Source organism: Takifugu rubripes, chromosome 22, assembly GCF_901000725.2.
Source record: "Takifugu rubripes chromosome 22, fTakRub1.2, whole genome shotgun sequence".
NCBI lineage: Eukaryota > Metazoa > Chordata > Actinopteri > Tetraodontiformes > Tetraodontidae > Takifugu > Takifugu rubripes.
This window is the reverse complement of record NC_042306.1, coordinates 4,131,749-4,150,984: the sequence shown is the minus strand read 5'-3', so window position 1 is coordinate 4,150,984 and position 19,236 is coordinate 4,131,749. Positions and strand designations below refer to the sequence as shown.

Genomic DNA, 19,236 nt, shown 5'->3' with positions numbered 1-19,236 from the left:
CAATTTGAACACATAAAAAAACATTAAGGGCTCATATTGCATCATTCCAAAGAGGAAATGCTGCCATGATGTGCGTCTCAACAAGACAATGACCCAAAATGCACCAGAAATTGGGCAGCATCTTTGTTCCAGACCGACGGGATTAGTGTTATGGAGGGGTTATCCCAGTCCCCAGACCTTAGACCGATAGAAAACACATGTGGTGAAATCAGAAATGCTGTTTGAGTTGAAATAAAATGAATTGCGGGATGTAGTTAAACTGTTAACAGGCGTTAGAAGTTGGTCAACTCCATTCAACACACATGAAGCAGTTCTCAGAAACAGAGATTATACAACTAAATAGTTCTGTGATTTATAGAAAAGCAAAATCTTCAAGTATTTTTCAGCTTACACGCTAATCAGTTGAATTCATAATGGGAAAATTGATACGCCGCTATTAGTTTGAATGGACAAATATTCCCTCTTCTTCTCTTTTCTTTAAATAATTATTCTATGATGTCTTCATTTGGAAAAAAAGATCTCCTAGTCGTGATTTAAAGAGATTTCCAAATGCCACGTGCAGAAGCAAACATGCTAATCAGGAAATATGTACAAACAACATTGCCCATTTATGACGACACTACAGGAGGAGAGTCAATGTGGCAGATAATGATGGCATGAAGGTGCCACGGCGGAGCAGCGGAGGCCAGATGTTTGCAAGCGTTGGCGTGCCAAGCTGCTCTGCTGTGCTGTCTAACCTTATGTACAGATGTGTGCATACAATATATGCAAATAGCATCTTCCCCATGCCGACAAACCCTGGGTAGTGGTTTTTTCCTGATCTGTTGAACAAGTGATGATGCTGCCAGTATGTAAATGGTTGATTTTTTAAAAATGTTTTTTGTTTTGTGTTTGGTTTGCCCCCCCCCCCCCTTCCCCAACTATGAACCGAGTGCGTGTCTTGAATAAAATTTTGAATTGAACTTAATGTGCAGCTTCCCCATTGAACAGCTTTTAGAAATATTTAGTTTTATTCACTTTTTGAAACACACTGCTATTATGTTGAACACAACTATATCTGAATGGTCTTATAGACACTTGGCCGTAAAATACACAATTTCAGCTGGCACTGAAACTAGCTCTTCAAGCAAATGATGAGGTTTCAATTTACATTGTGTATACCTTGATGAAAGAAAGATGAAGCTGGAAAAAAATCCTCTTCACCTTATACTTAATGTAATAAGAACAATAGCTGTCTCAATAAACACCAAGTCTGGTGCCATACATTTCTCTCTTTCATACATAAGTGTAGCTGCGCACATTTGGAGCTCTTGGGGGGGGGGGAGTGATGAGAATACATGTGTGACCATGCATGCAGCAGAAGTAAAAGCTCATACCTATGCTTAAAAAGAGGTAGCCTCAGTGTTCAGTGTGTCTTCAGCTATAAATCAGTGCCCTGGTCAACCTGGCTGAGAGCATTTTCAAACCCATTTGCAGCAGATAATGCCAGCTATTCCTCCCAGCCCCAGGGACATCAGAGCCAGCCTCATGAATCACTGCCCTTTTAGAAGAGCTGCAGAATGGAGCTCACCTTGCCGTGCCTACAGAGTTCTTCTGTGTCTACCTGCTAAGACAGCAACAAAGATTGGGTGTAAAGAAAATAGCATTATGACTCAAAGTTAGTGTGTGTTGAAAATGATGCAATCCAGCAAAGTTGGTTTTACAAGAACTTTTTTCTTTTCTTCAGAAATGTAAATAGATATAAGAATCCGTGTAATGTGGCTCACTTTATCCCATTTGATCTATGAAAATGTGAAATTTGTCCTTTCCTGAAACTTCTTAGGCAGCTTCTACATTCAGGGGTCCAATATGTGAAGCTCTTAATCTGCATTCCATAACTTAAAATCCATCATCATCTTAAATCCTTTTGGAATCAAAGAAGGTACATGGACGCTGTCCTTTGAGATTCTACATTTCTTGTAGTTATATGACGCAGTTAACATATTCATGCCTTTTATATGCACTATGCATCAGGAAGCCGACTCCGCACATGATCTTAAGCTGTTCCCACAATAAATAGAACCGTAAAATGAAAATAAATGATTTGCTGCAGACAACTTTCATATGTGCTCCATAAACATTAAATATACATCTCATAAATTCCATTTATTACAAAGCAGAAGAGGGTACCCTCCCCCAGTCATCTACACCATGACCCCTCGCTGTGATATTTCATTACATCCTGTATGCAGTCAGAAAATTGGACTTTTTTCCAGCTCTACAGCGTGGCGTCTGACCTTGAAATGTACCTTTTGTAGGTCTGATTAATGTTGGTAATGTGCAACTGCATATTGGGTCATTTATATCATCATGGGCCATATTTATAGATAAGGATGATACAGGAATCGTGTTAGCATTTTGGTCACTGTGGAAACATCTCATTAAAAGTTCAGCATGTTTGTTTTTCTGCTAGTATTTTTCTCTTTTGGGTTTTTACTTCCAGTTCAGTGGGGTTCTGAGAACAGTCTTTAAAGCAGTGCCCTGGCCAGAAATCAGTCACTGAATTATTGCATTACATGGACTTATTGGAGTCACTTGTCTTCACTTGTGTCATACATTTGGGTCTAATCGAATCACGGCATCCCGAAAAACATCTCCAAAGGTACCTGCGGTGGCATTTAAGATAGTCGGAGCCACAGGCCGAGACAGCCTTGTGGACAGCCATGGAAATACTGTAAATGAAGCATAATCTGTGACATGTTATATAAGGTCAACCAAGCCTTAACGCAAAAATGATGGAAGCAGAGAAGAAATCTGACTAATATTATCAAACTAACTGTATTTCTACGTGTGCCATCTTCACTTACTGTTCTCACCCTGCTTGACCATGAGCTCCAGTGTGGCATGATGACATGTTGTCAACGCTAATGGTCTATGATGGCATCAAGGCTCTGTCAGGAGCACACAGGAGGTGCTTAGAGCCAAGGCCTTGAGTAGCCCTCCATAGATGAAGAGCTGTCATCTCTGTCCCCTGCTGCCAAAAATCATCACCCTTCTTCCCTAAAACCCCATCCATCTGCAGTATCAGCAGGGGCAGAGTGGGTGCTATGCACTTTTCTGCCATTTGCTGTTGTACTTTAGCCCAGAGGAGTGACCAGATTTCCACTACTATCAACACTTCAGTTAAAGTTGGTGCACCAAAAACACCTTTTTATCACGGATTATATCCATATGCAATTATTCTAAAGCCCCTCTTCAAACACTGCACCAGTTCCAAAGGTCACTCCAGAACCTCTTCATTTCTACACTAGAAGCGTCTGGGTGCCGTGTTCTGACAAAGTGTCTTGGCACTGATGACTGATTACTGGATATAGTTTTTGCACCTGAAAGTGCACAAAAAGAATCTGTCCGTGTGCTTGTATAACATCTTTGCCAAAAAGGTAAGGGCTCGGACACAAATTCCCTTGAGAAAAGAAGCTTTTACGGAGGAAAAAGGCCATTATGGCTGACATCCCTTAAAGCATTCAAGCTAAAACTCTTGAACTTCAACTTTTTTTCTCCAACACCAGGAACAGGTTTTGTACCAGATTTCTCTGTATATCTGCATGGTGATCACGAATATTCGTACTAAATCAGACAGTTCATGAAACACATTTTGAGCATAAAGAAGGGATATTGAGATTCCCCACATTCTGTTCTGAAACAGTTGGTATGGTTTAGTGTGTTCTAATTATGAGATGCTGAAGAGAAGAGGTTGTAAATGAGCGGCACCTGCCATTTGTCTGAAGTCAAGCGCCGTGTCATCTGTGCACTTTTGCTGACTGGGCAACTGCACCGGCCCTCAGTATTTACACGTCGCATGTTCCCATTGCCGTCCTGTGGCAATTACCGCCACACAAGATGTGATAAAAGTGTCTCCTGGACCATGACCTGAGACGTGAATCAATGTAACATCTATGCTAGCTGAATGCAGTGAAATAGCTCACCGGTGAGCTCACTCTACTGAGTCATAATGTATTTTAATGTCTTTAATGTATCGCTGGAGCCAAATTCACTCCTCATGATACAGTTTAACATTCTATTTTTGACTCAAATATGAAAGAATGGGATAGTTATGGACTGTATCAGATCATTAAGCCAAACTAAATGGTACGATCCACTACTATAACGGAATGTACCACATTCTACACCATTTATCTGTGTCTGCATGTAACACACTGCACGTCTGGAAGACGTATTACTTTGATGAAAATCATTTTTCCCCACGCTGCCAAAATGCTCATAATGAGTAAGTACCTCACCCATCAAGGAGCCACAAATCGGTAAACACTATGTTTGGAGAAAAACAATAATTTATTTCCAAGCGGGTGGTCTTACACTATAATCAGACCAGCCTGGTTAACACACTCTTATTTAACGTCAGTTGTAATGGCAACAACAGCGTAAACAAGAATATTCCAAATATTAAAATGAAAGGGATGTGCAAAAATCCAGATATACAGCTTAAACATCTGTTAGAGTAGGTGGCAGTAAGGGTGCCTGTGTGGTGAGAATAGCCCTCCATCTGGGACGATCCGAGATCACAGGGACAGCGGATGAATCTCAATACTACCGACTTGATTATGCATGCCGGTGGGCGGCTAACTACACATTGTGAAAATGACATCTTGCAGTTGTCTGGAAGTTTGGTTTCCATCCGAATCTCCTCTCAGAAAGAACGGCGACATTTCCAAGCTGTCAGCAAGAAATGATCCGCAGGGCTTGAAATATTCACCTGCAACTGACCTTTGATTTTTTAAATCAAGGATATGGATTTAATATGGACTTAATTATGCACTATGGAAGGATCAAGCGGTCTTAAAGCCCAAAATCAAAAGCACATATTCTATTTAGTCATCTGGTTTGTTCTAATAGTAAAAAATTGAGCGGCTTTTTCGAACTTCAGACGTCAAATGTTCTTGGAGTTGGTTTTGTTCCATGTTGCTCAAAACATCAATGAAACTCTTTAATAAACTCACTTTCCAAAAATAATGAGGTGTTCATGTTAATCAAGATAAAGGACAAAGCATGTTTAATGGCTTTTTTGTTGGTTTCCAGCCAACTAACCCATTAAACCATTAAAAAGAACCACATTTATTCAGGATGACAGACTCCTCCTGAAATTCCACAACATTTAGAGCATTTTCACTCCCTGAGCCGCAAACTTTGCTAGCTTATTTAAGCTCGCTTATTCCTCCAAGACTAGATGCCTGCTCCTCTCGTTCTCAAGGCGGACGGTCTCCGTATAAAAGGGCTCACAATCAAATCTGCATTATTCTGAGTGAACCCATTCTGATTTTGAGAAGAGACGCTGCTGTTGTTTTACTTCCCCTGGCACTTTGAGCGCCGTGGGACAAGTGTAATCTGCTTCCAATCCTGCATGTTTTCAACGAGACAGATGCCTCCAGACTTGTATCGCGATAATCACGTCAGAAAAAGAACATTTTTGATTGTGAGATGCGAGCGTGTCAGTCCTTGATATCTCTGCAGCGATGCCGTTAACCCTTTGAATGCCGCGCCATTAAGGCTACACTGAAATGCTGGAGACTCTACCACCACATTCATACAACAACGCTTTGTTGATTTGTCTTGGCAATGTTTTTTTCTAAAGACGTCTACAGCTCTGGCACTTTAGCAGCGCTTTGCCTCTCTAATGAATTGCGCAGTTTAAGGCTTAAGTGGCAAAAATGTAATCAAAGCTACTTGGTGCGTCGACATAGACGACTGTCTGGCAACACATGACAGCGCAACAAATACTTGATTTTTTAAAGTCAACTTTGCAAGAATTTGGACGTCCGTTGTGATTTACATCAACCAAGACATGCATTAAAACCTTAATTACCTCTACACATGTAGGGCACTAATTTATAATAATAGCACATTGACATTTGACCCTTTGATGCTATCAGTACTGACCATTCACTCTGCAGCGCTAATACAAAAACAGCAAGACAACAGCTTGCAGAGTAAATAGAGTCCTATTGTGGTAGCACAGGTCAATTTTAGGCCATGTGTCTGGTTCCGCTTTCCTCCCTGCAGGGGTTCCCTGTAAAACATCAGTGTAAATGGTTTATAATGGCACCAGTAGACTCTAAAATGGGAGACCTGGTTTCAATCAGCAGTCAGATTGTTCTGACAATACACTCACGGAGAGAGTGGCGAATCGCTCTTTTGCATGTGTGCTGCTGACGTTAAGGAGGACGCATTGTTGAAAATCCACCAAGCGTGCTAGCGAGAGCTCCCTCTCTCTGTGCGGAGATGGGATGCTACAGAACACAATAGCAGCCGGGAGCAGTGTCATCAGTGTAAACTCAGGAGGAAAGCATTAGGATGCCTCATCCTTCACTTCTGGAGCTGACTACAATACAGCTCCCTCCAACGGAGAATTAAAACCAGCTCCAATTGTAGGTATAGTGTGGTTCATATAGCCTGTGTGTCTAAAGAGTTACACTGCAGCCAGTATGAACTAGTTTGGCCTGTTAAAAAAAGAGTTCTCTGATTTCCCCGTGCCAACGCCCTGAGAGCGGGCCGCTGAGGAATCTCAGGGCCATTTTAATTCGCTATAAACCAGAGAAATGCTGATCCCACCCACCACAGACCGAGGCGCGATGGGCAGACCTCTCATTAGAATCCCGAGTCTGTGAAATTGCAGAGAGTTTACCATATGGAAAGCATGAGAAAGCGTCAGCTAGGGCCGGGTTGTGCCAAGTGGTTTTCCAGTGTGGTTACAGCCAAGCTAGTTTCTCCAGCACTGGTGCTCACAGCAGGCTTTTCAGGGAGCTAAGGTAGATGCTCTAGCTACTGGCACCAGACAAGGCTTTGATGCAAATCCCCAACACAAAAAAACATCTAAATACAAAAGGTGAAAAAGACATAAACTGCAACATCACTAAACTTAAAGACGAATCAGTCAATCAGCACATCCTCTGCTTTTTGTTACAAGGTATAATTACACAGTACAGAAACTATTTGTGTGCAGTATAATTAGCATAGTGTTAACTGCTTCCTCCTACTACTATTTACTGGATGTATGCTAATGTTTCCAGCAACACCTTTATTTTATAACAAAAAAATAAAGGGCAGGAAAAAAGAAAAGGAAAAATGTTGGTATCCTTTGTCTTCCAACCACTCTGCAGTCCAGTTAATTAGAAAAAGGTCACAATCGCTCTCAATTCTGCAAAGAAACAACAGCGATGCTACGCTCATTTGCATGTAATCTCCACTACTGCATAAACAGCCTGCCAGCCAGTCATCGGGTTTTTTTCCCCCGTAGCTTTTACTGCATTCGCTGGTATTCACTTTACTAGTCTTTAAGACCGTGCCGTACAAGTTCTACCATGCACAGAAGACAAAAGCACCATAATTGTTTCTTTTCAGCAGGTAGGAGATGAAGGTATAGAAAGCCCAAACAGCAGAGTCTTGGATTCTGTTGCTGAAAGACTCTGATGCAACTGCAAGAAACGAACCCACCCTGTATCATCCTGTTATAGTCAGGCTCACGCCTGGGTCCCTACATTCTGTTCCTGGCAGCTTTAATCGGATGCCTGCATTGACGAACGTGGCCGTGAGGCTACCTCACCCTGTCAGTCACCCTACAGCAGTCACAATCATTTTTTCTTGATTGAACCAAACAGGGCTGCAGGCTCGATGCAGTGCCGAAAATCCCAGTCAAACATGCTCCGTGATTCCAGAGGTGCACTCTGCTGTGTCTCACATCTGAAGGAGGCTTTAACCAAGGATGATGCACCTGTCGGAGGGAGGAGGAGGAGGAGGAGGAGGAGGAGGGGGGGATCACGCACGGAGCTCTGCATGTGCACCGATCAGCTGCAAAGAGGCATGACATCAAGGTTGTCCGTGTGGTCAGAGCTGCAGCAATTTGGATTGATTTAAAGAGGCCAGTCCACAGCCTCAGCAGCTGGTGTGCACACCAAACTCTTACAGATGACCCGTGTGCGCCAACATTGAAGTAGAAAAAGGCGCATAGCCATGTCTGCACGCGTGAGATGTGTGGCATTTCCCACCGAGCAGAAAAACAACGGCGAGCCCTTTTCACTGCAATTAGAAGCGCCAACTTGACAGGCAAACCATTAGTCGTATTTAAAACGCCACGAGTGACTCTTCCACGATTTTCTGCTTGATCGAAGACGACGCTGAAAGTGTCTGCGCTCCCAACTCTGCGCACGACAGAGAAAACCACTTGTGAAATAAGTCACTTCCGAAACACACGCCTGACAGTCTGCGGCTTCGCTCTCCGTCCAACAACCATTTCCGTCTGCTAAAATGGACACCGAGCGTGTGAAATGTTAGTTGCTCTCATTCGGCAGCGTTAAAAAGAAAAGTTGCCGTTAGCTTTGCATCCGGAGTTAGCATGGATGTAAAGCTGCGATCTCGGCTGTCTCGCCGTAGCCGAATCAATGAGAGGTGCCCGAGTTTTCCATCACCGCCGACATTTACGCAGGTTTTTAAAAGTCGCTCCAGTTTCAGGACAAAACAACAAGCATCCACAAACACACAGGTGACAGTTGCCCTGGGGGGAACCGAGCAACGCAGCCTCACGGCAACGCCAAAAGCCGCGACACAAGTTCAACGGGGCACAGACGGGGAAGATAAGGGTGCACTTACTGGATCTCCTCTTTGTCACCGCCGTTGGCATTTCTCTCCACCACGGTCCCGGTCTTCAATGTGCAGCAAGCGACCCCCCCCCCCAGCACAAAAAAAAAAAAAAAAAAATCCACTTCGTAAAGTAAGAACCTCGGATCGCCGGAGTTAGAGCCAACCGGGGAAGTGGGAACGGAAGCCGGAGACGCTCGTGGTCCACTAGCGGGGGGAATAGCACGAGGTCCTATCCCAGACGGGCTCGTGGACACCGGATCTAGTCGTGGCAACTCCTGCGCGTCGCTGCCAAAGATCCGCTTCGCTGTCGCGTTCTGCCGGCGAGAGAGGCAGTTGGTGGGGGGACAACTTCTTCGTTTGCCCGCTAAACTGTGTTAGTTTATTCGTGAGCGCGTTCCCAGTCTCCCCAGGAGGAGCTGTGGAAGGTGGAGAGCTCTTGCGTCTCTCCCCGATCAGTCACGCTTCTGACTGCCTCTGTGGAGAAGCGCGCGCGCGCGCACTCACGCACGCACTCACACACTCTCGCACGCACAGGTCGGTCAGCAGAATGTTCGGATCCGCTCGGTCACACTCGCTTGTGTGGCCATTCAGTCCTCATTCCTGCGACGTCTGAAGCCGTTTGTTAATCGTATAATCAGCAATGTCGCTGCACCCTCATCCTGATGTTCTCACCCCCTTTTTTTCCCCCTGAAGAGCTTTTTGGGTTCAATTTTTGATGTCGGAAGCAGAATACATCATCAAAATAACTACTATCATCCAACACAAATCCATGTCGTGACAGAAAAATTGATCTATTCCTTTTTTTGGGGGGGGAGCCCCTGCAGCTAATTGCGGTACTCCCCAGGCCCCACATATGAAGCTCCTGCATTAGGGTGGTCATGAATCATCACTGGGAAGAGAACATTTATAAATACTGCCCTATTATCCCAATTCTTAGAACAAATAAAAGACAGCCCCACTTCTCATCGTCATCCTTGCTCTCACCTTGAAAGGGCTCGACACAACCTGCAATTCATAATTTATTTGTGGCAACCCAGTCTAGGGCCTTCTTACCAATACTTGAAACTATTATTCTTATGTGGCCTTGGGAGATGGTTGCAACGAGAGCTTTTATTTACTATGACTGCTCATGTTGGGAAGATTTGAAAGCCTCCATGCCCTCCAAATAAAAATGCAATTACTGGATTGGAAATTTCCAATTTGCCTGAAATTTCTATTTTAAAATGGACAACCACCAAGCATCAAAACTGTAGAGCAGCACGAATAAAATAAATGGCCCTACTTATTGTGCAGCTTGGTTGTAAGTGTATCAGGCATTCAAGCGACTCGGCTAGACATACGGGGGCACGGGCACCGCGACCCCCATGGTAATAAAAACCAGAATATCTTGAGGATTCTGACTGCCCATCTACTTTGCCTTCTACACTAATCAACTGTTAGATTGGCAGAACCTAGCATGCCGTTCTCATGATTGGAGCAGATTACTCAGGGTTTCAGCTTATCATGAATGTCTCATTCACTGCACCCTGCTCACCCACACTAAGAGGCACATGGACTGCACAGCGATCTTAGGTGCAGATAAAGGGGTTAGTCAGATGCCTCATGAGGGGGGAAATGGCATTCTCCTGATTTTTAAATCCTAACCTTGGACATTGCTCAGTTGTTTAGGAATGCGATTCTGCCGTTTCTATCAGAGGAAGGGCATCGTTTTGGTAGTACACTGAGACGTGGGTGGCAGACAATTGTGTGCAGGTGGTCAATAATGCTGGTATAAATCACTGGTGGCCAAAACCAGACCGGGTTCTTTGCTTTTCACCCCCCACAGAGAGCTTTGGTGTGCACAAGTTAAATCGTTTTCTCTTTTTGACTTCTAATATAGAGCCCTCTGGTGACAAGGGGCCCTCTGGCAAGGCAAGTCTGGGGCAATGAATAAAACAAAATCAGCAAATTAATATACAGTTTCCTAGGCTGCACATTTTTCTATCGGTCCATCCATCCATCCATCCATCCATCCATCCATCCATCCATCCATCCATCCATCCATCTATCTGACAGGTGTAAAACAGTGGTTGATGCTGAAAAGGTCCTAAATAAAATAAAGGTCTGTTTGGCTCAAACATTTAAGAATTCGTTTTACTTCGTTGTCATCTAATTTCAAACAGGATCAAAAGCATCAGGAAGAAAAATTCAATAATTGTGTGTCAACACATTGATTGTTGTCAAAGTGACTTTCTGTTATGGTTATCCTTGTGCTGAAGTTTACCCTTTCTCCCATTTTGATGCCGTAATTCTGTTATAATTCTTTTATAACCGCTTTCCCTCATTTATGTCAACCAATCTATACTGTCTTAGGGGTTTTATAATACTACTTAACACTCACTTCCATTCATTAATGCCTAAAGTAGACTTTTCTTAGATTTTAAGGTTGATTTTGAAAGGTATTTATGGCCTTTTTCCACCTTCTGCCAAAAAATTTTGCTTTGTCTGATCAAGTTCTATAGGTCCCACTGATTTATATACAATATATAAGTCCAAGCACTGCACAAATACGTCCAATTTTATTTCTTCCTCTCTATTCCTTACATTATTCTATCTCTGTTGTCATTTCATCATATTCATTCACAACTGATGGATTGATGACACTATTTATGAAGCCCTGAGTTTTGCTGTAAAATGTTGTATATTATCACCATTATATTAGTAATTGGCATTTAGAATGCAAAACTCTTTATTTCACTAAGTTAAGTATCTTTTTCTCAACATCCCTCCATCCATTCTCTACCGCTTATCCGGGGTCGGGTCGCGGGGGCAGCAGCCTAAGGAGAGAAGCCCAGACTTCCCTCTCCCCAGCTACCTCCTCCAGCTCATCCGGAGGGATCCCCAGGCGTTCCCAGGACATGGTCAAAGCTCTCCCGGAGGCGTGAGTTGAAGCTCCTTCTGACAGGGGACTCTGCCAGGCGTTCCCAGCAGACCCTCACAACACGTTTGGGCCTGCCAGGTCTGTCCGGCATCCTTCCCCACCATCGGAGCCAACTCACCACCAGGTGGTGATCAGTTGACAGCTCCGCCCCTCTCTTCTAACCCTAACCCTAACCCTAACCCTAACCCTAAATCCGATGACACAACCACAAAGTCGATCATCGATCTGCGGCCTAAGGCGTCCTGGTGCCAAGTGCACATGTGGACGCCTTTATGTCTGAACAAGGTGTTCGTTATGGACAATCTGAGACGAGCACAGAAGTCCAATAACAAAACACCACTCGGGTTCAGATCAGGGGGGCCGTTCTTCCCAATCACACCTCTCCAGGTCACACTGTCATTGCCAACGTGGGCATTGAAGTCACCCAGGAGGATGAGGGAGCCCCCAGAGGGGGCAGTCTCCAGCACTCCCTCTAAGGACTCCAAAAAGGGTGGATACGCTGAACTGCTGTTTGGACCATAGGCACAAACAACAGTCAGGATCCGTCCCCCCACCCGAAGGCGAAGGGAGGCTACCCTCTCATCCACCGGGGTAAACTCCAATACACAGGCACTGAGCTGGGGAGCAACCAGAATTGCCACCCCTGCTCGTCGCCTCTCACCATCGGCAACTCCAGAGTGGTAGAGAGTCCAACCCCTCTCAAGAAGACTGGTTCCAGAGCCCTTGCCGTGCGTCGAAGTGAGGCCAACTATATCTAGTCGGAACTTCTCAACCTCGCGCACCAACTCAGGCTCCTTTCCCACCAGAGAGGTGACATTCCATGTCCCTAGAGCCAGTTTGTGCAGCCGGGAATCAGACCGCCAAGGTCCCTGCCTCCGGCTGCTACCCAAAACACAATGCACCCGACCCCCTTGGCCCCTCCTGCAGGTGGTGAGCCCACGGGAAGGGGGTCCCATGTTGCCTCTTCGGGCTGCGCCCGGCCGGACTCCATGGGCAGAGGTCCGGCCACCAGGCGCTCGCCAACGTGCCCCACCCCCAGGCCTGGCTCCAGGAGGGGGCCCCGGTGACCCGCATCCGGGCAAGGGAAACTTGGCACCAATGTTGTTCAGCATGATTAGGGGGTCCTGGGCTACGCTTTGTCTGGTCCCTCACCTAGGTTCTGTTTGCCATGGGTGGCCCTACCAGGGGCATATAGCCCCAGACAACGGAGCTCCTGGGATCATTGGGACACGCAAACCCCTCCACCACGATAAGGTGGCAGCCCAGGGAGGGGTTTTTCTCAACATATTAAAACAAATCCCATAATTTAAGTATTTGGGGCTATTAATTATTACTGCAGTTTGGAACAAATCAAAAAGGGTCTATGCCGGCAAATCTGCCCCTAACCATGTAGTTCCTGGAATGAAGTTTCATACATGGATCCCTTTATCAGCTGTTTCTCCTTATTCATTTTTTTTTATTGAACTCAGTGGGGAAATTAGTGCAGAGATATTACTTGTAAAGAAATTCATTTCCACCAAGAGGCCTCTCATTTGGTACTCGGTGGTTTAAAAGCTGATATAACGTGCGCTGCCTTTTACTTTTCTGTGATCCCCGACAAGAAGACACTTCAAACACAAAACATACAACATTTTCAGCTGTGAAATATCAAGAAGAGGAAGCCATAGTCATAATTCATTGTCAATTTACTCATTTCCACATTCTGCGGTGTGATGGTTGTGATTTTTTTTAGACTCACAATCCCAGCCAGTGTGCACACTAGGCTCTGATTAGTTTGCCAATCAGGAGGGGATTCGCTATTGAAGCTACATGATAGAAACAAACGACTGTTTTTCATGACATTACATTCCACAATTGATCATATGTAGCCAAGATCAGCCTATATGGTAAAAATAACCCTTAACTTTCACCTGGTTCAGGAGTATTGAATGGTTATTTGAGGCTTTGAGCAGCATATCAATATTGAAGATGATTATATTTTTATTACGTAGAACATCTCAGTGGGTTATTTTCAAGCTGGACTTGTCATCCACACACATCATCCACATCATAAGCATCATCCAAGCTGAGGCGCTGTGACTTTTACACGAATGAACAATGTTTGTCCAACCTATGGAGCATTGTTTGTGGCGTTTATGTACAGTAGACGGTAAAACAAATAGAATCAAGTTAATCATCATGTATGTGATGTTGTTCCAAATCATTGGACAAATGCTCTGCACGAGTCTTGAACTGTTGTACATCAACGACGCTAAACTCCAATAACTTAGATTTGGACTGCAGCACAAACAAGCGGTGTGTAGTTTGGTGTGGGGACGGATTTCAGAGGTCGGGTGAGAGCATCGAAACGTTTCCTCGGTTCTCTCAATGTCAAGTCTGTTAACACAATATACAATTTTAAGCTCTGAAATGCTTGTACTATAAATATGTCATCTCAGCCACTTGTTTGCATAATTGGGAGAAAGGAATTAATTTTCTCTCAAGCTGGCGCCCATCATTGATTGTGAGCCTCATAACAAAATTGTTTTCTTTCTAATCTAATCTCAGTCATACAGAAAGCCTGATGTTAGGATGCGATGCATGTTTTTACCTTATGGTTAGCTGGGAAAATGGGATTTAAAAAAAACAAAGTATAATTTTTTTATGTTAGTTTCAAATAGATTCACTCAATTATTGGTTAAATTACAAATGGCACAGTTAAAGTGTTGTGTTTGCAGATTCCCAGTATTCCATTCTGGTATTCCATCCTTTTGAAAAGCCTCACATTTGCTGGGCCTTATCATTATATACACCTTTATCATTATCTATCCTAATATCACACATAGTGTAATGCATTCATTAGTTAACTATCCACAAAAATAAAAGAGAAAATTAAATGAAAAGATAGTTGATGGCCATTCTAATGAGGGGACCTTACGCAGACGCCAGACCAGGATACTTTCATCTCATAAGTGTTGCACAATTAACGGTAAATTCAATGAGGCAGGAAGACAGTAAATGGAAGTTAATGATGAGAACATATAGAGCTCCATGTGTCATTAACCAACATGCAGCCAGAGATGTCAGCGGTCGGAGTTTCCGTCTCATCAGCTGGACAAAATGAGGCCCGGCTACATATTTTTGGTGAAGACGGTGAATCGCTGCACTCGCTCTTCCAGAGCACTGAGAGGAAAACAGAAAATTATTTGTGGATGCGATTTAAATGACCTGAAAGGCTTGAACTCAATCAACACGGGGAATTTATTTTCAAAGCTGCATAAAATGAAAACCAGATAATGATTTTTAACTGTATATTCTAGAAATCACAAACTCAAAAAACTCTAAACTCTAAATTCATTTGAAATATTCCTTTCCTTTATCTTTTGCAAGGTCTTTGTTTGCATAAAGACCAGTTTTACTGTATCTTGAGAGAAATAGCAGAAATACTTTCCCCTATTAAAGGGTAGAGCCACCACATAAATACAGCAGCATCACAGAGGCTATATTTGAAAAGGATGAATGCAAAAGACAGCGAGAGAAAGAGAGCAGTAGGTTGGAACTGGATGAAGGACATATAAGCACCCATTGAGCTGGCAACAGTGAAAAAGCCCTTATTATTGAAAAATGAAGAAATCAAAGGCATAAAATTCCTGCAGTGCAATGGGGGCAAAGAAACAAGGCTGTTTTCCGCCTCTTTGTTTTTCTTTTCTTTTTTTTCTACCGTTAGAGTAGTTAGCCACTCAGCAATAGAAGAAAGATGCATGGCATCCAGTAGGTCGGCGAAGCCCCTTAAGTACAAGTACATCACAAATTGGTTTGAATGCTACGGTGTTTGTGGTTTTTTTTGTTTGTTTGTTTGTTTTCTGAGTGTAAAATGTCACTTTTGCTGGAACGTAACTATTCAATATTTTATGTAGAGTCAAGTATTTTGTCACATGGAATTGGAGTCTGGTTTTAGATGTTGTTGTGCAACTTTAAAATGCAATCTGAGGACAATAAAAATAGGGAAAAAATGAAAATCCCTAATAATACACTGGAAACTATAATATATGTGTATTGCAATGAAACCATTCCTGAACGGATGATTGAATCGATCAATGGCACAGGAGATTTCATTTGCTGAATGTGGTGAGGGTATCGACTCTAAACGCTGCCTGGTGCTGAAAATGCAGATCCTACACGTGTAAGGACAATAACAAGGTCATGATGCAGTGCTGCAAAAATGCACTGCACAGTAATGTGTCTCTACGTGGTGGGTTAGGAATAGACTAGTTCTGTGGAGGGGGAGGTCATCTCTTGGTAGCCAGATTACCGACGCGCCACGATCGTGATGGATGTGATAGACGGGCACGATCTCTCTGATTCTTCCTGCCATCTTTGTCAGCGTTTTTCCCTCCAACAGATTGGGTTCCACAAGTCCTCCCTCGCAGACCACCGCTGGGGAATCTGCTGTTTCAACCGCGCAGTGCATCCCATCAGACAAATGGATATTAGCTGGTTAATTTTTAATTCCTGAGATGCGAGGGAGCTGCGCGCTTTCATGGCTGGAAGAGGAGCTAATGGGCCAGGATTAGGTATCATGGGCGGATATCTGGGAATGGCCTCTTGGGAATCCTGTGCGGGTCTCTCCATTGAACACCATTAGCAGTCTTGGAGTAAGGCAGAAAGCCTCTCAAAGACACGCTGTCCAGCTATTGACCTCGTGGAGACACAATGGAGGTCTTCGCTGAAGAGATATTGAGTGGATCCTGGGAGTGGTTCATTAAGCTATGGTGGGAGTGAAAACATGGTTGTTGATAACGTCTGCACCTCATCCAACACAGACATGGATTTCTGCTTCCCAACAGGAGCCCACCAGGAGAGATCAAAATGCACCATCTGCATCCTCCAACAATGGCTGGTGGACAGCGGCTCTGCTGCAATCAGCAAAGTATCCGCACCAGAAAACCCCCCCGCAAGAGATCGAGGCTGTAATAGGTTGTCTGGCTAAGTGCACGTCAAGCAGATTCCTCACCAGATAGCTTCAAACAACCTTGCCATGTTTTCTTTGACAACCTAAAATAATTTCCTTGCTTTCAGGAATGGCAGTGATGATTGTTTTTATTGACTCAGATGTTCCATTAGGCGAGAAGCTGCTTGGGGTAAATAGCTCCTGACAGCTGTAGAGCCCGCCGATGATGTCCTCCACCAGGCCTCACACCGGGGTTATTAACCGGCCGCCACTTCAGCAGAGCCTTAGTGCTCTTCTGATGTGTGCCTGGGCAAAATATACTGCTGTCATCCAATCTTTCCCTTCTCATAGTGGGGATGAATGCGGACCATCGGAGCAGTGCCATCTACGATTCAAATGAGGTCTAAAGAAGAAATTCACTCACAATCTATATGGAATCTTGTGTTGATGCTACTTTAGAAACAAGGACGAGAGGCTTATTTCAGCTGTATATCTTACAGGGTGTTTTCTATTCTTTTAATGCTTTCATTTAGATTATTTCCAAGTCTAAATTGTAATTAGTTGTACCGAACCTTAATGGAACAGTGTTATACCTATTTGACATAATTTGATTTAAAAAAAAAATGAAAATTTTGAATAGTTAAAATCTTCTGGGGCTGATTGGACTGTTTTTCCTCATTTTTCATGCCACAAGTGGCTGTTCAGTTAATCAATTCTGTTCTCTAAGAAAATTACAGGAAATGCACCACAAAGTCACACACTTTTTGGGTTGAAAGCCTCCCAAAACTTTCACATCACAGTGGTACAAGGGAGCAAGAAATCAGATACTTATGGGTGATGTTCAACCAAATGGTTAGAAAAATGGGGGAAAATAATGAAACAAAACAATATGCTGCAATGCAATGTGTATGTCAATAGTACTAACAGTCTAAAACAACAGCGGTATGGTCAGTTCTACTCACTTTTAATTGTCAAAGTGTTCAATGTGCTAATGGTAATTTATTTGCCCCTAAAGGAGTGCAGCCCACTGGGCCTGGCTTATCTACAGGCAGATTTCTAGAAATGACAGATTTAATTGACACATTTGATTATACCCACTCTCCTGCTGATGGCTGTAATGACAAGATCAATACCAGGATTCTACTCTACCCTGAGAAAACAGACATAGTGGTGTGCTAGAGTGAATGACTTGTGTAAACCACACGTGGGCACGGATGAGAAAGTGCCGTTTCTCTGTGAATATGCCACTGCTGTGTGAAGGTGCCACGCTGTCATGCAGAAGTGATTAGAGCCTCCTCTGTCCTTTCTCCACACATCATTGCAGCAGTACAGTAAGCTATATTACCCCCCCTACAGCACCCTGTCAATATCCTGCTGCCTCCCTCCTGCACCAATCAGGCCCCCGAGGTGTGATAGTGATGTCGAGTGGGTTAAAGCATGGTCCGGGGTCCCTGCAGCATGGCAGCTTTAATTTCACGGTTTGTTAATGTCCCCATCGCCGGAGCTCATCGTGCTGACGCCCTACGCAGTTGCCACCACGGCCTCATCCATCCCGACCGGCCTGTGGTCGGCTGGAGGACAGCATCCTGGAGGAACCTGGGAAAGCTCGTCCACTCCCCCACCCCCTTAAACACCTGTCATTTGTTGGTGGAAGATCTCTCCCTCACCCCACTCCTCCCTCTGCCTCCTGCATACCTTTATCTTATTCTCTAGCCATTGTGCAGTTTGTCACTGTCTGTTTCACTCCCGACCACCTCCTCTCCCATTCCCACTCACCCACGTCGATTAAGTCCCTCTCTCCTATTGCAGTCTCTCTCTCGTTGGCTGCCTTCCTCTCTCTGGTAAACAGCTCTTTCTCTCAGCTCAGCCCACTCTCTGCCTATTCACTGGATCTTCCTCGTGTTCTCTCACTCCACCTCGATTGCTGCTCTTCATCTTGTTGCCTCGCTCTGTCCCATTATCTTCCCCTTTAATTCAGGCACACTCTGCGCTCTTTCCACTCTATTCGCTGCCTCAACTCGGATGATCATGTCTCATCCACCAACACCCCCCTGTTTTTTTCCTTTCTCCAACCTCATGCCTCCGTTTGCAGACTGAACCATCTGTATTTTGTAAGCACAGACAGCCTGAGAATCATCTTTCTGCTACCCTGCACCTTCTGCTTGTGTTGACAGCTACTGATAGCACCATATAAATGCTGCTATAAGCACAAACTTGTTGATCCACAGACAGCCACAGTAAGAATTGGCCTATACAGCGTGTTTATAGTACAAACGAGAGTAGATATTTACGTTTTTTAAGTGCTGGTCAGATGAAAACACCATTATGTTAACTGGTGACACCGGGAACAGCAAGAAGAAGGATGCGAGCTACGCTGCGGCTCATTCAAGTCATTCAAAAAGTTGACTGGGTAAAAAAATTGGAAATAAGAGGTCTGACACTTAACCCAATAAAGATAAGTTTGCATTCAAAAGTCTGCAGCACAATGTTTGTGTACAGTCTCTTCCATGCCTTTTTATTCTGTACTTGCAGACTAGTTACAAATTTAAAAGGTGGCATGTGCTGATGAAAAAAAATCCCAAAGCAACCCTTCCCCCAAAAGGTCTACAAAGCTTCGGCTAATTGATGCCTTAAAATGTTTTCTACAGGTTTTTTTTTTTCCAGATCTTACTTTTATTTACATTGCAATCAAAAGAATAGCTGCAGGGGCTCACTTGTGTGCACAAAAGTTGTTATTTTTTTTATTAGAATTTGA

General features: G+C 44.0%; 1 protein-coding gene across 2 annotated transcripts in view; it reads right to left on the bottom strand.

The window, feature by feature from the left end:
• LOC101075629 (receptor-type tyrosine-protein phosphatase F) overlaps positions 1–9,151 on the bottom strand; it is a 129,743-nt gene extending 120,592 nt beyond the window's left edge. For both annotated transcript variants that reach the window (XM_029831562.1, XM_029831563.1), the window contains exon 1: positions 8,641–9,151. The gene's annotated coding sequence lies outside the window, so the exon portion shown is untranslated. The remainder of the gene's footprint in view (positions 1–8,640) is intronic.
• Between the last annotated feature and the right edge of the window lie 10,085 nt (positions 9,152–19,236).